Source organism: Mastigoproctus giganteus, chromosome 12 (assembly GCF_048544385.1).
Source record: "Mastigoproctus giganteus isolate SK-2022 chromosome 12, ASM4854438v1, whole genome shotgun sequence".
In the NCBI taxonomy this organism is placed as follows: Eukaryota; Metazoa; Arthropoda; class Arachnida; order Uropygi; family Thelyphonidae; genus Mastigoproctus; species Mastigoproctus giganteus.
Genome location: NC_143586.1, coordinates 18133272 through 18155211, shown reverse-complemented (window position 1 = coordinate 18155211; position 21940 = coordinate 18133272). Strand labels below are relative to the sequence as shown.

The 21940-nt window shown below is 40.2% G+C and overlaps 1 pseudogene; it reads left to right on the top strand.

The window, feature by feature from the left end:
- The window catches only part of LOC150076745 (uncharacterized), a 38224-nt pseudogene that overhangs the window by 14779 nt on the left and 1505 nt on the right, over positions 1–21940 (top strand).

The following is a 21940-nucleotide window of genomic DNA, read 5'->3' as shown; positions in this document are numbered from 1 at the left end:
TTAGTCGGGATCCGCGGACTGTTATTAAATTCCAGCAGCCGTTCCGTTGGCAGAAAACATCTTCGTTAATAGTGACCGGAGGACGTATCCTTTCACCAGAGGGCGTTTTAATGGCATCTTTATAGCGCATTGTCGGCACATAAAGCCGGATGATGCAGCCGAAAAGGATGTGACCAAATAGTCCGCGTCCGAGGGTGAAAGGAGATGGCAGATTGTCATGGAGACCCACACACACCGATAATCATAACGACTCTTTGCTATAATAAACGTTAAATCCCTCAATGGAATCTCCCCCTTTTAGTAGCATCCCCTTGACGTTAATTGAGATGGACATACGTCATTTATTTTCAACCAGCGCATGCGCGCTCTGTCGGAAAGAAATCAAACTTTCTAACAATCGAAAAAAAAGTTACGCAACAATGTAAATACGTCACCAGCACTAACACGCGCACTTCAACATAGAAATCAATTCGGAAAGAAACCAAACTTTAATAATAAAAAAAAAAAAAAAAAAAAAAATACGCAACAATGTAAATACGTCACCAACACGAGCATGCGCACTGAAACATAAATCAATTCGGAAAGAAATCGAAAAAATAAGTTACGCAACAATATAAGCGCGTTACTAGCACGAGCATACGCACTGAATCATATAAATCAATTCGGAAAGAAATCAAAATTTAATAATCGAAAAAAAAAAAGTTACGCAACAATGCAAATACTTCACGAGCACGAGCATGCGCACTGTAACACAGAAATCAATTTGGAAAGAAATCAACCATTAATAATTGAAGAAAATGTTACGCAACAATGTAAACACGTCACCAGTACGAGCACAGGCTGAAAAATTCGGAAAGAAATCGAAATTTAATAATTGAAAATAAAAAGTTACGCAACAATGTAAATACATCAGCAGAATGAGCATACGCACTAAAACATATAAATCAATTCGGAAAGAAATCGAACTTTAATAATCGAAAACAAAAAAGTTACCAACAATATAAGCACGTTACTAGCACGAGCATGCGCAGTGCAACATGGAAATCAATTCGGAAAGAAATGAAACTTTAACAATCGCGAAAAAAACAGTTACACAACAATGTAAATACGTCACCAGCACGAGCATGCGCAGGAAACAAAAATCAAACTATAATAATCGAAAAAAAAAAAATTACGCAACAATGAAAATACGTCACCAACACGAACATGCGCACTGAAATATATAAATCAATTCGGAAAGAAATGAAACTTTAATAATCGAAAAAAAGTCAAGCAATAATGTAAATGTCACGCATGCGCACTGAAACAAATTAATCGAACTTTAATAATCGAAGAAAAAGTTACGCAACAATGTAAATACGTCACCAGTATGAGCATGCGCACTGAGACATACAAATCATTTCGGAAAGAAAAAACTTTAATAATCGAAAAAAAAAACGTTACGCAACAATGTAAACAAGTCACTAGCACGAGCATGCGCACTGAAACATAGAAATCGATAATGAAATTAACCTAACTGCGCCGGTTTATGAATACGTAATATACAGTTAGAGTATTTGAAAACTTATTTGGCAAAGCCTCGAGATATCTGGAGGAGGGGGTGGGGCGTATGCACGTGCGTGCAGAATATACATGCCTATTACAGAGTCAAGGATGAATTTTAATATCGTAATTGCGGGCATTTCAGGTATGAAATATGAGCCGTGTGCACTTACTGAGAACTTCATCGTCTGCTTCGGACATGTTTCCCTCTCTCCCCCGCCCGCCCCTAATTTCTACTTGGGGGAGGAGAGTAGAAGAAGGGGAAGTTCGCAGATAACTATCTACGTGTTTTCATCAAAGAGTAAAAAAAAAAAAAATTCTTTAATAGGAATGTCGTCTGCATCAATTTCTTTCGGTTGGTAAATATTCCGGCGTACGTATGACCTTGGGCTAAATTAAGACGCAGGCGGGGATTTGTGAGCGTGTGTTCCTTGTCACGTGAAAATGCGCCACCCCGAAGTTGGTCTTTCATAGTTAATGCGCTGCAGACAACTTCAATAAAGATTATGACAGTTTTAAGTTGTGATCTGCCAAATGTTTTTCAAATTTTCATCAACAGAAGTCTTGAAGATTACGGATTATCGGGTCATATTGTTCAAAAAACCGATTAAAACTGATTGTTGATGTCAAAGGAGAATTGCAGTTTTTTCGGGTTTTTTAATGAAAATCCCAAACACGAAAGGTTTTAGAACGTGGGGGTAAAGGTTGAGAAGAAGGGTTGAAGGTTGAGAAATTAGGTTAAACCAAAAGTTGAAGGAATAAATGAGGAAGAAGAAAAGTTTTTTCTGTGTGAATTTGAAGTTAGACAGTAGAAGGATGTTGATGCTTTGGAGGAGGCAACTGGAATTATAGAAGCCATTCAGAAGAACAGTGCCCATGGAGGTATCTACAGAAAAGGCTGCAGCAGACACAACGTCTATAAGACAGAGTGGAGAGAGAGAGACTCTGTTAGAGATGAATCATTGATTAACCCAACTGTCCTCTTTTGAATGGAATCTTGAAGCCTAGGAGAGCTTTTGGGGGTACCGCCCCCAGATGTGGGAACAATATTCCATTGTAGAAGGGATTTGCGATTTGTACAGAGTGAACAACTGTTTGGAAGAAAGGTAATGCCCAGAGTGAAAGAGGAATCTTGTGTATAGATTTGAGTGTTGTCGAAGTTGAGCATAGGAGCAGAAGAATCCCTTTTGAGAGATATAAGAGCAATCAACTGAGTTGTCTTTGCTCCATTGGAGATCAGTACTTAAGGAATCGTTCTTGAGTATTGAAGAAATCGAAGCTGTTTGTGCAGGACAAGGTTTCTCAAATTGGAAGATGGAATGCAATGTGCTGTCATCAGCAAAACTATGGATGGGATTTCCGGTTAATGGAAGAATGCCATTAAAAAAAAACCGGATACCCAAATAGAAAAACAGTTGACAAACCATAAGATGGAAACTTATTCAGAAGACCTTTAAGATAAACATGATCAAAAGACTGTGAAATGTCAAGAGCAACTGCTTGGGTTTCACCAAACTTGTCCATAGGTGGATGACATATGCCAATACATCTGCAGTGGACACTGACGGAATCCATATTGGCTATCAATGATCAGATGGAAGGTTTCAAGATAGTTTAAGAGTTGGTGGTTAATGGAGTTCTCTATCACTTTAGAAAGAGTAGAAGTAATTGCAATGGGACGATAAGTGGATTACAGGGATTTGTCCTCCTTTTAGAAACTAGCTGGATATGTGAAAATTTCCAAGAAGAAAAAGGAAATGTTCTTGAAATAAGAAACTTTGTTGTTCCAGTGGAGTTTTAGGAGCATCAGCGACTAAAGACATATTTCTCTGTGAGTTCTGAGGTAGGTTTTCTGTTTGCTGGATGAAAAACTCGGGTTTTCACGGATTAAGAAGGTGTTAAAAGGCAACTGAGAACAGGAGTAAGTTCAAATAAATTTTATCTGTCTTTCATGGATGAAGGGGATCATTTATTCTGTACTTCCACAGAACGATCTCTTGCAGTGGGGTATTTAACAAACCCCTGTCAAAGCATAGTTATCTGTCGTCACACGCTATTAAGCTAGAGATTGTCGGAGTGACAGCAGACGAATGAGACGTTCTTTTGTCTCCAACAAAAGTGGGAGATGACTGGACCCCCATCATTGTCTTCCTCTTGCTAAAAAAGAGTAAAAAAAGAAAGCGAACCCACCCCTTCTAACCCCGCTATCAAAGGGTTCTGGCGCAGTACGAGATAAATTAACTCCGAATTAACTGGCTGTTTTTTTCTGTCAGGGAGCCGGCCCTAATGACTTATTCACAGTGCTCTAGGCCTGCAGATACAATATGCTGGTGCCACGGTCGTGTGCGAGCATGCAAGGGACACCCGATTACTTTTGATCGGATGGGATTACTCTTCGGCACCAGAAGAAAGCTGTGTGAGTGAGCGAAGAAACAAATGGAACTGCCATTAGCTCTTTTGTTCGGGGGAGGGGGTAGAGGGGGTAAACGTATGGCGCCATCTATCAACAGAAAGCGGACATCTTGTCAGGAGTTTAAACAAATGAAATTACCTCGATGAGCGATCTTTTGGCGAAGAGAAGTGTCCGACAAACGGTCTTCTGGTGGAGATTTAATCGGTCTGATTCTTTCCTGTATCCAGCAGGGGGGGGGGAGGATGGTTAATCTGCCCTTTTTTTTTGCGTTTCCAACGAGTTCTTTGACTTTTCAAATTAATAGTGCCCATCGAAGATAACTGCATACCCACCATTTATCGTCCTTTCTGAATAAAGCGTTTTCTTGATCACCTGATTGAGTTGTTGGTGTTGTAGGGTTTAAGGGCATTAGCACTAAGGGCATGTTGCTCCGTGTACACTGTCTGTAAATTGTGTGTGTTCAGAGATCGATTTTCTGTTTGCTGGATGAAAAACTCTCCTGCCCTCGCCTGAGATCGACTATCTCAGCCACGTTGGGAAAAAGATCCATAAAAATTACTCCCATCATCAATGGGACTCGAACTCAGATATTTTCCACCCGGTGTGGGGAGGACGGCGATTCTACCAATTGGGCTATCCGCGAGGGTTTTCGTTTCGTCAACGGTCCAATGATAACGTTCAGATTCAAACTTTAGGTGCAGTTGGTACCTCGACTGAGTACCTAATCCAGGCTCATATGGAGGAAGACTCTTTGGATCATGGTCTTGGGAACACCGTCGGTTATTCCCTGGTTAAAGTCCATGGTCAGCCATCTCACCGTTTTCCATCTACCGGCTCGAACAAGACGGCTTAAGTTCACCACGACCATCGATTCAACAGTCTATGTTCACCATAAGATTGGCAGGTTCGTAATACTCCTACCCTCAAAACGGTTGTTGTTGTTGTAATAGGGTTTTAGGAGCATCAGCGACTAAGTATCCTGAATAAAAAACCATGCTGTCCTCGCCTGAGACCGACAAACTCAGCTACTATGTGAAAAAGATACATAAAAATTCTTGCTGTCATCGACAGGACTCGAACTCAATCTTTACCACCCTGTGTGAGGAGGACGGCGATCCTAACAACTGTGCCACCCACGAGGGCTCTCAAACTGCTACCCGACAATCATCCCTTTATAGAAGTACATCAGATCACGTCCACTGCCCATATCGATGAAGTATTTCGTTCGAATTGCATACCCCCAACCTCCATTATCACATTTATCGATTCTCACCATGACAAATGTAGAACGATCCATTATTAAATCACGGGGGTGGTCATTATGCTTTTGACAGTGTTTGTGGCCCATTGCATTCGACTAACTGAACCAATTACCAATTTCTTAAGTAGCTATTACAGATTGAGTGTCCCGTTACTGATTTTTTCCACTGTTTTAAAACACAACCGGGTGTTTTTGTAATGGCGAACTTTGCAAAAATCCACTAGAACAGTTTGTCGAGAATTCGGTTCAAAGAGACACACTTGAATATCAAAATCTTTCTCGTGAATTCGCAATGCACGGAGTGTACTCGTTCTTCGTTCACTCTACTCTCTTCAGATTACATTTGCAATGGAAATGAGAGAGTGTTTCTCTTGTATTCCCAGAAGGCAAAGCTGGAGAGAGTTAAACCAGTGGATGGAGGAACAAAGAGCCGGCAGCAGATGGAAATATATTTTCGTGCGTGCAGAATCAAGTATCCCGATAGAAAATCAACTTTTCCAATCGCAATATTTCCTGGAAATTTAAAAGTCTGGTTCACCGGACACAGAACACCGATGGGACATCAGATGGTACACAAAGGGTATATGGTACGAATAAAAGTATTTCCAACTGCGCAGCGTGCTTTATTTATTTATTCGCTCATTCTTTGAGCATCTCCACTGATCCTCAGAAGAACTTTTCGCGCTAGTTAATGAGTTATAATCACAGACCAATCTTGTGGGAATGGCCAGGGTTCGATTCCCGTCAATTACTGGAGAAATTTCGAATTTCAGTTTAATAGATGTTGGAGTTGGCCGATCTCAGGATTTTCATCCCGCAGAAGTCCATTGAACAATCCTCTCTGATTTGCCAACAGAATTCAGCCCTCATCCCTGTAAATCTCTGTTTGTAGAAATTCAAATTCAATTATTTTAAAGGCATCGCAGGTTGGGAAGTTGTGTGGTGACGAATCGCATGAAAACACGTGCGTCCAAAGTGTTCGTTGACCTCCCTGGAATCCCGCTCTTACCCTCACTGGACACCTTTTGGAAGAACTGAAACGTCCGATTTGGGCCAGACCAACACGCCCGCAATAAGTTGCTGAACTGGCTACTGCACTCAAGGAGGAACAGGCAATAAATTGGGTTTTAATCTACTCATAAAAGATTTATCTGTTATGAGTAGATTCAAAAATCATCAAAAAAGATTTATAGTCACCCAGAATTGCAAGGATGCCACAGGCTTTTGCTGCACTTTCTGCTGACCATAAATGAGTCTGATAGTTTGAATTTCTTGAAACTATCAGCCTCAACTACCTGCGAGCGCAATTAGTTCCAGCAATCACTGGCTAAAAGGAAACGTCCTACAATCTAAAACTCAACCCCTGTAATTTGAATTCCGCCTTCATTAATTTTACTAACTCCTCCCAGAGCCTTATAAACCTCAGTCAGGTCAATTGTGAGGTGCCTGGTTGCCAACCTCAGCACCCAACATAATCGGAGTCTTTCCTCGTATGGTCGTCCTTCAGCAGATCTGATTGTCCGTCTTTGGACTCTTTCAAGAAGCTCAATGTCTTTTCTCAGATGAGGTCTCCATACTTGGACACAATTCCAAATGTGGTCTTACAATTTCCTTGTACGGTGGTATTATGATCACTCAATCTCTACAAGAAGTGTTCAATAAATCATCGATAGGACACCACGGGTTTTCCTGACTGCCTGTTTACACTGCTCAGAAAACTTCATATCTGCCCATCTCACAACTCCCAGATTCCTTTCTTCTCTACTGTGTTTAATTCAAACCCACCAAGTGCGCAATTTAGTTTGGGGCTTGGAGAATCTCACTTCTGAATTTACACCAATCTGTAGAATATCCATTAATCGCAACCCTCTGCCTTCTATCTTGAAGCCATCCTTCCATTATTTTGACATTTTTTTTAAATTTTGGGGATCGTTGTGATGGATCCAAGTTTCATTCATGGTGAGTAGCCATGAGAAAAGCTCCTGTGGCTCTTCCTGCCCAACCGACAACATTTCAAATGCACATTGTGCCATTTATTTCTTCTGGTAAGGGGTCAGAAGGTGGAACCCATCTAGCAGAAACTTTACACATCTGTAACTTTTGATGATGTTCTCCACAGACCCTACACTAATTTGGTGCACTGCACTGATTCTTTAACGCTAATACGGAGATCTTCCAGGATTAATGGCTCAATTTTGCAACACTCTTCTATTACAGCAGTTGCTGGAATTTCTTCATCATGCACTGTAACTGGGCACTCTTCTCCAAAAACAGCAACCATTTCTTCGTACATTGTTTTGAGTGTTTTCTCTTGTAGAAAGAGGAACTCATCTGGATTCCACTTTATCCCTGAGTGGAATCCAGATGGATTCCACTCAGGGCTGCAAAGAAAAAAAAGAAATTAATTGTCAGATGAATGTTTGCAATAGGGATTTCAAGATATGACATCAAACAACAAGAACAAAACAAAAGAACAGCCTGGGTTGGGGGCGGGCACTTCAGTTGGCCTTCGCACATGGCCGGGCTGTTGTACGCAGAAACGAGACTGGCAGGGACACAACGGATGAATAATTGATCGAGTAACACACCGCTAACTAGGGATGCGGTGAAAATGCACTGTCTCTCCGCATTCTGCACGTCATGGCAACCCCAAGATAACCTCTGACACTGCCACTCCACACGATCAAATCCCGACTTCCTCGGCAAGTCTCTGCATCCGGAACACATCCCGGTTCGCAGAGAGAGAGAGAGAGAGAGAGAGAGAGAGAGTGAGTGGCAACACTCTTTTCGCCTAATTCACTTAAAAACTTACTTATGGCAGACGTGCCTGTTCGTTTGGAACGATCTTCTACCGTCTAGCGTACCATTAGAGGTCACATGATCGATTGGTGTGGTTCCCAGAAAGAGTAGAAAAAAGATAAAGAAAAAAAAATGCAGTTTAAACTTACAATTTAATTAAAAAAAAACTGGAATGCCACGAATTTATTTCAACTAGTGCATTCACATTTTCAGAACACCCAATCTATGCTAACTGGCCTATTACAAGAACTTTAAAAATGGCCTATTACGTGGCCTATTATCCATATAAAGTCTATAATATGGCCCGCTATAATAATCTATTATTTGAACTTCCTGTTTCGTGGATTTTGATATTAGGCCACTATTAAAATCCACGAAATAGGGACTTCAGACACTGTTGAAGTCCCTATTAATTATAGGGACTTCAACAGTGGCCTATTATATGACCCTATAATAGTTATAGGGAATTTAATAGTGGTCTATTACAGGGATTTTAAAATTGGCCAATCAGCGGACTTTGATAGTGGCCTATTACTGTAATTTTAATATTGGTCTATTATTCGGACTTTAATCCTTAAACAACCAACTGATAATGTCCATTGTTGGGATTGTAGTATTGGCCTATGAACGGAAGTTTAATCAGCATAGTAATGGAACTTTAATAGTGGCCAATTATAACGACTCTAATAGTGGCCAATTATAAGAGCTTTAATATCTTAATAATGAGTTATTATAGAAACTTTAAAATGACCTATTATTATAGGGTTTATTATCCCTAAAGAGTCTATAATATGGCCCCCTATATCCCTACAATAATCTATTATGGTTGTTGTCCTATTTCGTGGATTTTAAAAGTGGCCTAATACTTCGACAATCATTGGGACCTTACTAATGATCAATTATCAAGACCAAGACTTTCCTAATGGCCAATTATGAAGACTTCAATAATCGCGGACTTCAATAGTGGCCTATTATATGGCTCTATAATAGTTCATAATATGCTCTGCACTATAGCTTATTATGGTGGCCTATCATCGGACTTTGATAGTGGTCTAATATTGGGCTATTACTGGGATTTTTATATTGGCCTATAATTGGGAGTTTAATCAGCATTGTAAAGGAAGTTTAATAGTGGCCAATTATAGGAACTTTAATAGTGGCCAATTATAGGAACTTTAATACTGGTCAATTATAGGAACTTTAATACTGGCCTGTAATAGTAGCCAGTTATAAGAGCTTTAATATCTTAATAATGAGTTACTATAGAAACTTTAAACTGACCTATTATTATAGGGTTTATTGTTCCTGAAAAGTCTATAATATGGCCCACTATATCCCTAAAATAATCTGTTATGGTTGTTGTCCTATTTTTTGGATTTTAAAAATGGCCTAATGCTCCGACATTAATTATAAGGACTTTACTGATGATCAATTATCAAGACTTTAGTAATGGCCAATTATCAAGATTTTACTAATGGCCAATTATCAAGACTAATAATCGCGGGCCTCAATAGTGGCCTATTATATGGCTCTATAATAGTTCATAATATGCTGTGTACTACAGCTTGTAATCTAGATTATAATATATTCCATAATAACTATTATAGGAATTTTAATAGTGGCCTATCACCAGACTTTGATAGTGGCCTAATATTGGCCTATGATTGGGAGTTTAATTGCTATAGTAACGGAACTTTAATAGTGGCCAATTATGAGGATTTTAATATTGACTGATTATTAGGACTTTAATATTGGACTATTATTGTCACCTTAAAAGGGGCCAATTATAGGAACTTCAATAATGGCCAATTATGAGGACTTCAGTAATGATCTATTACTTGCATCTACAATATGACCTCTATATCCTTGCAAGTTTATAATATGGCCCACTATATCCTATATTAATCTATTATTGGAGCTTTGTTGGTGTCCTATTTGGGGATTTAAATAGTGGCCTAATACTGCCAAAATAATTATGGGCAGTTATAACAATGACCAATTATTAAGACTTTAATATGGCCTACTATAATTTTGTCATAGCGAATCCCTAGTATAGGAATCTTAATAGTTGCCTATTGTTGGTGTAATATTGGCCAATTTTTGGGTCTTAAAGTGGCCTGTATTAAAGGAAATATGGTAATTATAATATGGTTACATATCATAAGTAATATGGCCTATTACCTGTAATATGGTTAATATAGATGATATGTCCTACTATATCCCTATCACAACCTATTATAGGGAATTTAATTGTGATCTATCATAGATATTTTAATAGTGGCCTATTATTGGGTCTTTATTATTATTGGCCATTTGTTGTGCCTTTAATGTACAGGCCAATTATGGAGATTTTAATAATCCCTATTATAGGGATTTTAATAGTGGCCTGTTACATTCGTATAATATCTTATAATATACCCTTTTAAAATGGCCTATTGTATTCCTATTTAAATGATTTATAAAATGGCCTATTAAATCCCTATTTCGGCGCCTCCGTAGCCAGGTGGGAAGGAGCAACAGTGCGTTGCACACGCTTCTTGATTAGACCGGGGTTCGAGCCTGTCACCACCAAATACGGAGGATGGGGAAAGGTCAGGGAATGACCACCGCATATCCCGGAGAGCAATATGGCCTTAGTTGCTAATGCTCCTAAAAACCAAATAACAACAACAACAAATCCCTATTTAATGGCTTATAATATGTTCCACTATGTCCCCTTTAAAATATGTTCTACCATATCCCCAATTTTTCCAATTTTCTAAAAATTGGGGATAAAAATTCCTCTCGTTCTGAATGATGGGAGTGGACATATAAGAGAGAAACGTGTCTTTCGTCGTAGGCGCATTTTTCGTTTGGTGCTGGAAATAAACATCAGCGATTTCAGTACCAGCAGAATAAGTCGTGGTAAGGAGCTGTCCACCCAAGAAGTATGAGTATCGGTCTTGACGTCTTGCAGAAGACAGCTTCCCAAAGTAGCCCCTAACGGCTAGCGCAGTGGCTGCGAATCTAATTTTCCACACAGCGGGAAGAAGGGGGAAAAACAGGTTATTAATCTGATCGCTGTTTTTCTCCTAGGCAAGTAAGGACATGGGGAGTTGATTTGAATATTTTCTTAAGTGACATGCGCAATATGGGCAGTTTTCCTCGATGAAAATTTGTTGGATTTTTCTCGTAGGAGAAAATGTCCGCAGGACGCCATAAACGCTCATTTTTGTTCTTCAGCAGATTCATTAAGAAGACGTGCCTTTGCTGAAGAAGGCGGTGTTTTCTTAGCGAGTCCGTGTCCCGTTATATTAACAGTTCGTTTTTTTACTTCGGAGAGTGGTTAAGAATGAGTTGAGTGAAAACTATCCTGGAGAGTTGACAATAAGCGAGAGCTAATTTATCTCTCCGACGTATCTCTTAATCCTTCGATTCTCCGGGACTCGCTCTTCAATAACAAAGAGGCTCTCGTGCTCCTCATAAAGCAACGTTTTCTGTCACCAGCGACATCTGCAACGTTCATTGTGCCCAGAGCGTTCTGGAGAAAAAGTGGATTGTCAGGTATCCGGAGAGAGAGAGAGAGAGAGAGAGAGAGAGAGATGAAACTCTTCCACACAAACACAATAACCCTCCCATCAAATAACGGCGGCACACATAAAAAACGTGTAACGACACCGACATACACATAACGCTGCAGGTGATGTGCGCTACACTGCGTCATCAAAATATTGGGAGCAACCCTTACGCATGAACTCGGACACGGTTTCGAGATGAATTCGACGCACACAGGCAACCTACAAACAGAGAAACATAAAACAGTCATCTTCTCTCTTTCTTCTCTCTCTCTCTCTCTCTCTCTCTCTCTCTCTCTCTCTCTCTCTCTCTCTCTCTCTCTCTCTCTCTTTCTTTCTTTTTTTTTTGTCTTTCTCTCTCTGTCTAAGTCTGTCTCTTCTCCCACTCAGTCTCTCTATCTAAGTCTCTCCTTCTCTCTTCTCGCGCTCTCTGTCTGTCTCCCCCTCTCTTCTCTCTTTCTTCTCTTTCTCTCTCTCTCTTTACCTAAATCTCCCCTCTCTATTCTGTCTTTCTAAGTCTCCTCCTCCTCTCTCTCTTTTCTCTTTCTGTCTCTCTATCTAAGTCTCTCCCTCTTCTCTCGCTCTCTTCGCTCTTCTCTCTTTCAGTCTCTCGCTCTGTAAGTCTCTGTCTGTTTCTTTCTCTGTCCCTGTCTCAGTCTTTTTCTCCGAGGGCCTTAGAGAGAAAAGAGAGAAGGAGAGACAGACAGAGAGCGCGAGAAGAGAGAAAGAGAGACTTAGATAGAGAGACTGAGTGGGAGAAGAGACAGAGAGAGAAACAAAGACAGAAGAGAGAGAGGAGCAGACAGACACAGAGAGGAGGAGACTTAGAGAGAGAAGAGAGAGAGAGGAGGAGACTTAGAGAGAGAGAGAGAGAGAGAGAGAGAGAGAGGAGATTTAGAGAGAGAAGAGAGAGAGAGAGAGAGAGGAAACTTAGAGAGAAGAGAGAGAGAGAGAGAGGAAACTTAGAGAGAGGAGAGAGAGAGGAGGAGACTTAGAGAGAGAAGATAGAGAGAGACTGACAGACAGAGAGGAGGAGACTTTTAGAGAGAGAAGAGAGAGAGAGAGAGAGACTGAGACAGACAGAGAGGAGGAGACTTTTAGAGAGAGAAGAGAGAGAGAGAGAGAGGAGACTTAGAGAAAGAAGAGAGAGAGAGAGAGGAGGAGACTTAGAGAGAGAAGAGAGAGAGAGAGGAGTAGACTTAGAGAGGGAAGAGAGAGAGAGACAGATAGAAGGAGACTTAGAGAGAGAAGAGAGAGAGAGAGAGGAGTAGACTTAGAGAGGGAAGAGAGAGAGAGACAGATAGAAGGAGACTTAGAGAGACAGGAAGAGAGAGTAAGACAGAGTGAGGGAGGGGGAAACAGATAGAGAGAGAGAAGAGAGACAAAGAGAGAGACAGAAAGAGAGAAGAGAGAGAGAGAGGAGTAGACTTAGAGAGGGAAGAGAGAGAGAGACAGATAGAAGGAGACTTAGAGAGACAGGAAGAGAGAGTAAGACAGAGTGAGGGAGGGGGAAACAGATAGAGAGAGAGAAGAGAGACAGAGAGAGAGACAGAAAGAGAGAAGAGAGAGACTTAGACAGAGAGATAGAAAGAAAGAAGATAGAGGGGAAGACATAGAGATACAGAAAGAGAGAAGAGAGAAGGGAAGATTTAGGGAGAGAGAGAGAAAGAGAGAAGGGAGAAGGGAAAATTTAGCGAGAGAGAGAGAGAAAGAGAGGAACTGAAAAAGAAAAGAGAGGAGAGGCTTAGATAGGAAGAAGAGATAGGGGAGACTGAGAGAGAGAGAGAGAGAGAGAGAGAGAGAGAGAGAGAGAGAGAGAGAGAGAGAGAGAGAGAGAGGCGAGAGAGGAAGAGACAGAAAGAGAGAAGACAGAGAAAGATGGAAAGAAAGAAGAGAGAGGGGGGGAGAGACAGAGCGCGAGACTTAGACAGAGAGACAGAAAGAAAGAAGAGAGAAGGGCAAACATAGAGAGAGGAGAGGGGAGACACACAGAGAGAGACTTGGACAGAGGAGGCAGAAAGACAAGAGCGAGAAGGGAAGATTTAGGGAGAGGAAGACAGATAAAGAGAAGTAAGAGAGGAACAAAAAAAAAAAGAAGAGAGGGGAATCTTAGATAGGGAGAAATGACAGGAGGAGACTTAGAGAGGAGGGAGCGAGAGAGACGTAGGTACAGACAGATAGAAAAACATAAAGAGAGAAAGAAGAGAGACTTAGATAGAGAGACAGAAGTAAAGAGAAGAGAGGAGACTTTGATAGAGGGATAGAAAGAGAGCAGTGAGGCGAGACTTAGAGAAAAAGAGAGACAGACAGAGAGAGGGGAGACTTAGAGGGAGAGACAGAAAGAGAGAAGACAGAGAGGGAGAGACTAAGAGGGAGAGACAGAAAGAGAGAAGAGAGGGGAAGACTTAGACAGAGACAGAAAGAGAAAAGAGGAAATGATAGAGAGAAAATGAAATAGACATATGGCGACAAAGAGAGGGATATAGACAGAAAGAGAGATAGAGAAAAGACAGAGAGAAAGAAACAGAGCCAGAAAGCAACAAAAAGACTTAGACAGAGAGAGAGAGAGAGAGAGAGAAAGGCAGAAAAGAGACAAATGGTGCAGCTTTGGACCGCTTTAAGCGGTCCAATTTTTTCTTTGGAGTTTGTTTTTAGCAAAGAAGAAGGAAAGTTGCGCTAATGTAGAAAATGGGACGGGCAAGTCAAATTTACCAACAGACCAGGTTGGTGGGTCATATTCCATCTACTTTTTACCAAAATGTTGTCCAGGGTGTTGCTAACGAGTCATTCTGTGATCGATGATGTCCAGCTGAACTGAAATTATGAGGTGTCAGCAAATATTTGCAAATCCATGTACCAAGACTCCTTTGATCACTTTGTGGGATGAAAAACTTGTACTTTCAATAATATTTGGAATGAGATTTTATTTGTTATCTTTGGATAATCTTCTTCAGAGGTCACACAGTCTTTTAAACTCCTCCGCTAATTTCAGTTTACATCTTTAATTTTTAAGATAATTATCTTAAATAATCACAGCGTCCCATATGGCGCTAAAACCAGCAAATAAAAATTGAGCCTCTGCGTTTTAGTTTCGTAGTCGTCTGCTTAAGGCAGTAATGCGTACGCTTACCGCCTTATTTACACTTTAACTGTAATAAAATGAATTTAAAAGATGAAAACAGATTATTATTATTTGTGTGGTGACTTTATTTATTAAATGGGATGAAAAACCAGAAAAAGATTTTTATCCTTGCAAGTACAAACAGTCAATTTTTTTTAGAAAAATGCGCAAATGGACCAATATACAGTGTGTGAAGCACGTAGTCTGTCTCTGTAGGGCCGGAAAGTTGTTAATGCTCCCCACTTTTCTCCATCGAAGGCATCTTCCCCCCCTTGATATTAAACTAATTAGTGGAAATCCTTTTCAATTGTGTTTGCCGAGCACAGATCTGGAAGAAGAAATTCCTACGCGCTCATTCCACTTCCCCAACCACTTGTGGGGTTGAGACGATGCCGCTGAGGTGAAAGTTGGAAGGTGTAAAAGATCACAGAACAGACAAATCAGCCTGCAGTCACAATTACTTGAAACTAGCTTCAATTGAATTAAGCCAAAATGCGTCCTCTTCTGACAAAGCTTCCCAACTAAATCTTGTTATGTTTGGGCAATGTATACGGTTAATTAGGCCGACACAGAGAACTGCAGACACACAAGTATCGTGGGAGGCAGAAGAGGAGGGAGGGACAGGACATGGAAATGCCCGGGAGGCATGTAAGTGAATTTGCTTGTGGAATCAGCAAAGTTCCCCAACAGCGATGGAGTCTGTAGCGAGGATATTGATTGAACATCCAAGCAGTCATGGACACAATTGCGGTCTTCTTAGCGGATAAAGAGCATCGATGTCTGAAGGAGTAAAGGTATAAGACAGATAATTTGCCCGATCGGTGAGAATTTGTATTCCTTTACAGACAATTCCCGGGAGAATCCTAAGAGAGTGGTGTAGTTGTAAACCAAACAGGCAGTTGGAGAGAAACGAGCTAAAACCTCTTGTACTTTATGAAAGCTAATTAGGGTTACCGTCATAATCTTAAGTCTTAATTTGGGTTTTCTTAATCCCGTTATGAATCGAGGAAGATGGTGGCAGACCTGAAAGCTTGAAACCCTCCTCCTCTTTGATGCATCATTGGAAACAATCCTAGAAAAGATAGTCGCATTCTTCAGTGCATTTCTTTGCGCAAGATGTCTGGAATGGAACGAACTGAATTCAAAACTCATACTATTGGGAGAGATTGAGACTCTGAGAAAGTGAGTTGATGCTCTGATGCAAAGTTAATCTCTGGAATCGTCGAGACTCAAGTGACAGATGTTATATCAGATGGTGGATTTCCGAATTCAACCGTGGATCTCACAAATCAGCATGGGATTAGGGGTAGGGATGTGTAGTGATTCATATGGAGGACTGAAGATTTCTGTTTCCGGGAGAAAAAACCGGCCACTTTCACCTGAGACCGACTAACTGAGCCACATTGTGAAGAATTCTCATAAAATTTCCTCACGTCATCAATAGGACTCGAACTCAGATCTTTTCCACCCAATGTGGGGAGGATGGCTATTCTACCAACTGTGCTACCCACGAGGACCCAAAACTCTTGATCTTTTTCTCAAAAACAATACTTCGAAGTACACGGTCAAGGAGAGCGACCCTCTGGCATCTCATCACAACTTAGTGACGGTCTCTTCACGAATGGAGGCTTCCTCTTGTGGCCATTCAAAGCCTCGTGTTGATTGGCATTAGAAGAGGGCAAAATTGGATGGTCTGCGGGATTTCTACTTTGCTTTTCCTTAGTTTGATTACTATTTATAATCTTCTGATGTCAAATATTTGCTCAGGCCGTGTCAGCCAAATTATTCTAATAAGGATGAAATCCTTCCTTCAACACTTCACCTTAAATATCTCGTCATAGAGCTTAGTTTTCCAATAAATGTGCTAAGGCAGTCCAAGATAAGAATACTGCATAAATCCTCAGATCCATTTTCTTCTTACACCAAAGCTCGCAACAATTGTAAAGTAGTTATTATTAAGTCCAACCTAGATTTTGAACAAGCTAAGAGCCCTGATGCTATTTCTCCACTTGTTCTCAAAACCTCTGCTCCTGAGCTTACTTCTGTTCAGTGTTGTCTTTTTGCACTTCCTCATTCTACTGGTGTTTTTCCTTCTGCTTAAAAATTTGCTCATATCCAGTCATTCCCCATAAAGGATAACAAATTCCTGCCATCTAATTTTCGTCTGGAAATCTATTAATCCCCATTTCCTAAACTATATCGAAAGTTTCCATCTGATCAATAATCGCCAATATGGATTCCGTCGGTATCTGTCCACTGGAGATGTATGCTATCCATCCATGGACAAATTCAATGGAAAAGTTTGGTGAAACTCAAGCAGTCTCTCTCGATGTTTCAAAGGCTTTTGATCATATTTGCCATAAAGGTCTTCTAAATAAGCTTCCATCTTGTGGTTTGCCAACTGGTTTTTGTAATTGAGTCAGTTTTTCTCTGACCGCTCACTGCAGGTGATGGTAGATAGCTCTCTGTCTTCTAACTTCTCCACTGATCCTGATGTTCCACAAGGTTCTCACGTTTGGAATGGTGTCCCCCAAAATCTCTTTCAGGTTTCTAGACTCCATCCAAAAGAGGGCAGTTTGGAAAATTGATGATCCATCTCTTACAAAGTCTCTCCACTCTGTATCTCATAGACATTCTCCTTCTTCTGCATACCTTTTCTCCAAATGCTTCCATGGGCACTGTTCTTCTGAATTGGCTTCTACACTTCCCCCTCTTTCTCTTTAAAACCAGTTCAAATACGTGCAGCAACCAGTCAACATCCTTTTACTGTCCAACTTCAAACTCACAGAACCAACTGTTCCTCTTTCTTATTTATCCCTCCAGCTTCCGTTTTGTGGAATAACTCATCTCAATCTTCAATGCACGCACGATAGGTTCTAATACTTTGCGTGTTTGGGACTTTCATAAAAGAAAAATTTGTCCTTTGATCCGCCTCTCCTTCTAAATAGGAGAGACATTTGCACATCTATTCTGCATCCAAGAATGCTCTGGAGCAAGGATTCGCTTACCTCTTTTGCAATTGTGCCACAGAAATCTATATAAATGAAAGAATATCCTGAGCATTTGTCAGTTCCTATGGAGGTCTTATGAGCAACTTCAACTTCTCAACCCTCAGCAATCCTCCCCTTGTAGAATCGATGCAATAAATCTGGAACAGCAACTCTGATCATTTTCAAAATACCAGGACTTATTTCAAACATCATGAATCTTCTTGAGTAGAGGAGTTTTTAATCTAGAGTTATGTCACGTGATAATCGAAAGCGACTGAAATATAATACTTAAGATAATTAATAAATCAAACTAAATATCAATTATACTAAAAGCGTTAAGCCTAATTAGGCTTACCTAATTTTATTTAGCATTAATGGATATTTAAAATTTAACTTGCGCTTTTTTTTTTTATTTCTTTTTTAATATAAGCAGAAATCAGTAATCTTAAATATAATCCAGAACTAAATTCTAAGGAAAATTAACCCTTTAACCATCAGAGTGTTTAATTGAAGCTACTAAAATGCCTAAGCCTAATTAGGCCTAGGATTATAATTATTAGCTTGACAGGGAATTATAACTGATAGATGCATGTATTTTTTTTTTCTGATACATCGGTTCATTTCTTTTTTTACGTGCCGAGAGATGTATCTGGCTCCCATTTGCATGATTATTTTAGTTTTTTTTAGTTTTTTTTTATAATAAAATCAACTGAATGAAGCCACTTCTGTGATTTCTTTAAAATGAAAATAAATCAACGAATAACTGGAATAAATATTCGTATCTTAGCGTCCTGTTTCTAACACGCATTACTTATTGATCAGCAGACATATCCACTTAAGAGCCAGCATCCACGTTAAAACTCCATAAATCAATGAGCCCTGCTCCGAAGGTAATGAGCAGCTCAGTCTCCAAAAGACGATTTCTCTAGGCCTAACGACTGCCATAATGATACCGTGCCAGCACTCTTTGGCTGTTAAGACTATCTGTCTTATAAGAAGCACCACTTGACTTAGTCTTGACGAAAGAAGGAACAAGAAAGAAATAACGGGGGAAAAAATCCACACACACACACACACACACACACACACACACACACACACACACACACACACACACACACACAAGAAAAGATAGTTGATGATCTTTAACAGGATACTGAACCACACCAGGAGACGGATCAGAACACGTACAACACGCCAAACTATTGTTAAGTGGTGGCGAATCAATTTCTGGCGCGTGCAAAAATCTATCGTGAATTACTAACGGAAGACCCCCATAATAGTAAAAAGGTCGTGAGCGTCTAATGAAAACGCAGATAGTAAGCAAAAATATTAAAATCGATTACTTCGATTGAAAACCAACAGGTGGCAGCACCGTCTGACAGGGGGGGAGGGGTTGAGTGAAAGAAAGGCGTTGAGCAAATTCTCTGCTATAAAGAGAAAAGACACAAATATCGCAATTTTTTCTATTATCTCTAATGGGTGCTGGATGTTGGGATGTTGCCAAAAATAGGGTGGGGAGAGGTGAACCAAACTGATATGAGGGGCTCCGGTTGTCCAAAATTCAGTAGCGCAATATAAAAGGAAAGTACGGTCCTCAAAAATGTTTTTGTATTGAAGAAATGTTTAATTCTGGGATGAAAAATTTAAATGAGATTATCATTTATTGTATATTGAGAGAAAGTGCTCCCAGAAGACCATTAATATGCAAACCTTAGGTATTGTTTGTGATGGATATCCGTAAACCTTGACTGGGCCCCTACTCCGAAGTCCCATATTGAGTACGATTCATTGGATTGTGGTCTTGGAAACACCGCTGGTCATCCAGCCCATGGTTACCTTGCAGTTTTCCATCTATCGGCTCGCTGCTCTGTATTACTGGTCCACTGTTGGTACAGCACTCTGCAAACAGCACACTACATTGATTTGCAGTTTCCTGAAGACTGGCACCCTTCAAAGGGATGATTGTTGTAATGCCAACAATCATCCCTTTTTCGAAGTCTGTCAGATCACTTCCCTTACCGATTGCTAAAACACTCGGATGGTCATTGTTTTGAGTGGACGGGAGCACCCTTAAGTGAATTATATAGTCCATCACAATGGGATTTATAATTACAACGGCCACCAGAGAGCTAATCCAGTCCATAATCTTAAGAATGGCCATGGTACCAACTGTCCCCTTCTACCAGGATACATTACAGTGCCCTAAGACAGACTCAAAGCAGATCACAAATTTGATGAAACACCACCTTCTATTGTGCTCTCAGATCGATTGTTTCTCACGGACCGCTGGAGATATCCTGACACTACAACAAACGAAAATGCTTCCCAATGAAAACTGTGGAAGCAGATTAACAAAACCAGATGTTTGGGTGAATCTTATTCATCCAAAAAATGAAGCCTGTCGCTGCTGGTCTGTCTCGGTGGAAATATAGATGGACAGGATGCACACGGGTTCCACCCTGTGCTTTTTAACAACCATCTTACCATTGACCAACTAACTCAGCCACGAGTGAGAAAAAGGACCATAAAAATTCCTCCCGTGATCGACGGGACTCGAACTCGGGTATTTTCCACCTGGTGTGAGGAGGACAGCTATCCTACCAACTGTGCTAATTGGCTGGAAAGAATTATATAGGAATAAAATTTTAGTTTAAAATTTGTTTAACAGATGGCGCAATGCGTATATTATTGAATATTGACAACAAACAGTAATCCAAGATGGCGACTACTTTGTAGCAGCATTGTTTTTTTGTTTGAACTTACTTTTATAAGTTGATAAGTTTTATAAGCCATGAGTGGTAAACTGTTTTAGATGCAAACTCTACCCCCTCCCCCCAAATAAGATGGAGAGTCAACTAATTGAATGATATTGCAATGCGCTCCTGTACCAGTTTAAATAAAGTAGCTTATTCTATGATCCCATTATTACTGATGAGCTCTAAAGTGGCGAAACGACAGTGCTTCTCGAAAACACATCGATCCTCTAGAGACGCAAAATCGACTCGCATATCTCGAAGGGTATCAACTTATATCAAGCTTCTAAGATTGGCGAGGTGATATCCTGCCCTTGCAAGAGCCTTCCATTCTTTCAATTAAGGAGAATTCCAATATCCTTCCGTTTGTTTCTCAGCTGTTTTTTTCTTCTTTCTTTCTCGCCTTGCTTTCAATTTTCCATCTCGTAGTTTTTTTTCTTTGGGAGCTGTCTTGCCTTTTTTCTTAGCCTGCAGGTCCGTTCCTTCATCTCTTTTATCCATTCATCCTTAAATCATCCACATACCTCTTTTCTCTGTCTGCCTGCCAAGTTTCTTAGCTAAGAGAAGCGAGGGAAAAAAATTACATCCCTGAGGAAATGATTCGTTCTCGAAGGAGACTTCATTTTCTTGGCCATGCACCTGCCAATGACAAGCAAATGCACTTCCTCCATTCTCCTGTCTTCCACAACAATGATCCCGCGCACCGGTGGATCCACTGAACCGTAATGGAGAAAATTGTGACTTAAACGTTTCTTTGACGATGCTCAAGAAAAAATAATCTCAAATAGCAAGAATGGCTCCATTTTCACAATAATTGCAGCATCCCCTACAGATGGCAACGAGAAAAATTAAAATTTTAATTGATGGTTGTCTGATTAAGTTTGGAGATTATCCTGAGAGCCCGGAGGAAAAGTCCTCTAATTTTAATCTTCAACAAGTGGATTAAATCCAATTAATCGAGCTGAAAATGCAAAAAAAAAAATGGTGGAATTCATTTTCAAAATATACAAATCGTTAATTTCTTGCAGGACTACTGCGCATAAAGTTTGAGTCGATGACTCGTTTGACGTTGACGAAATACGTCTTTTTCATTGGTGGTCTTTTTAACAATGGAAGCGCGAGTTGGTAGCTAAAATATTACGTTTCATATCACGTGGTTGGTGTCACTATGGAGATGCGAATCATGAATATTTCATGCGCGCGCAGTTTCTTGAATTGAATTTTTGGAGGTGTGGCGCTGTTTCTGTAGTTTTTTCTGCGAAATTAAATTATAATTTTTGGTTGAAGCGATTTTTTTTTTTTTAAGTGTGTGCAGATTTTGAAAAAAATATATAAAAAAGGTGTTTTGGGGGTAGATTTTTTGGCGTTGTTCACTTTATTTAGAGTTTATAATCTAATGGGGGGGGAGGAGGGGTATTAATGTGCGAGTTTGGTAAGTGGTGAACGGTGCCGAAAATAAAGAGCAGACTGAGAGAGTGCTTTGGAGGCACGCGCAGATTTTCCA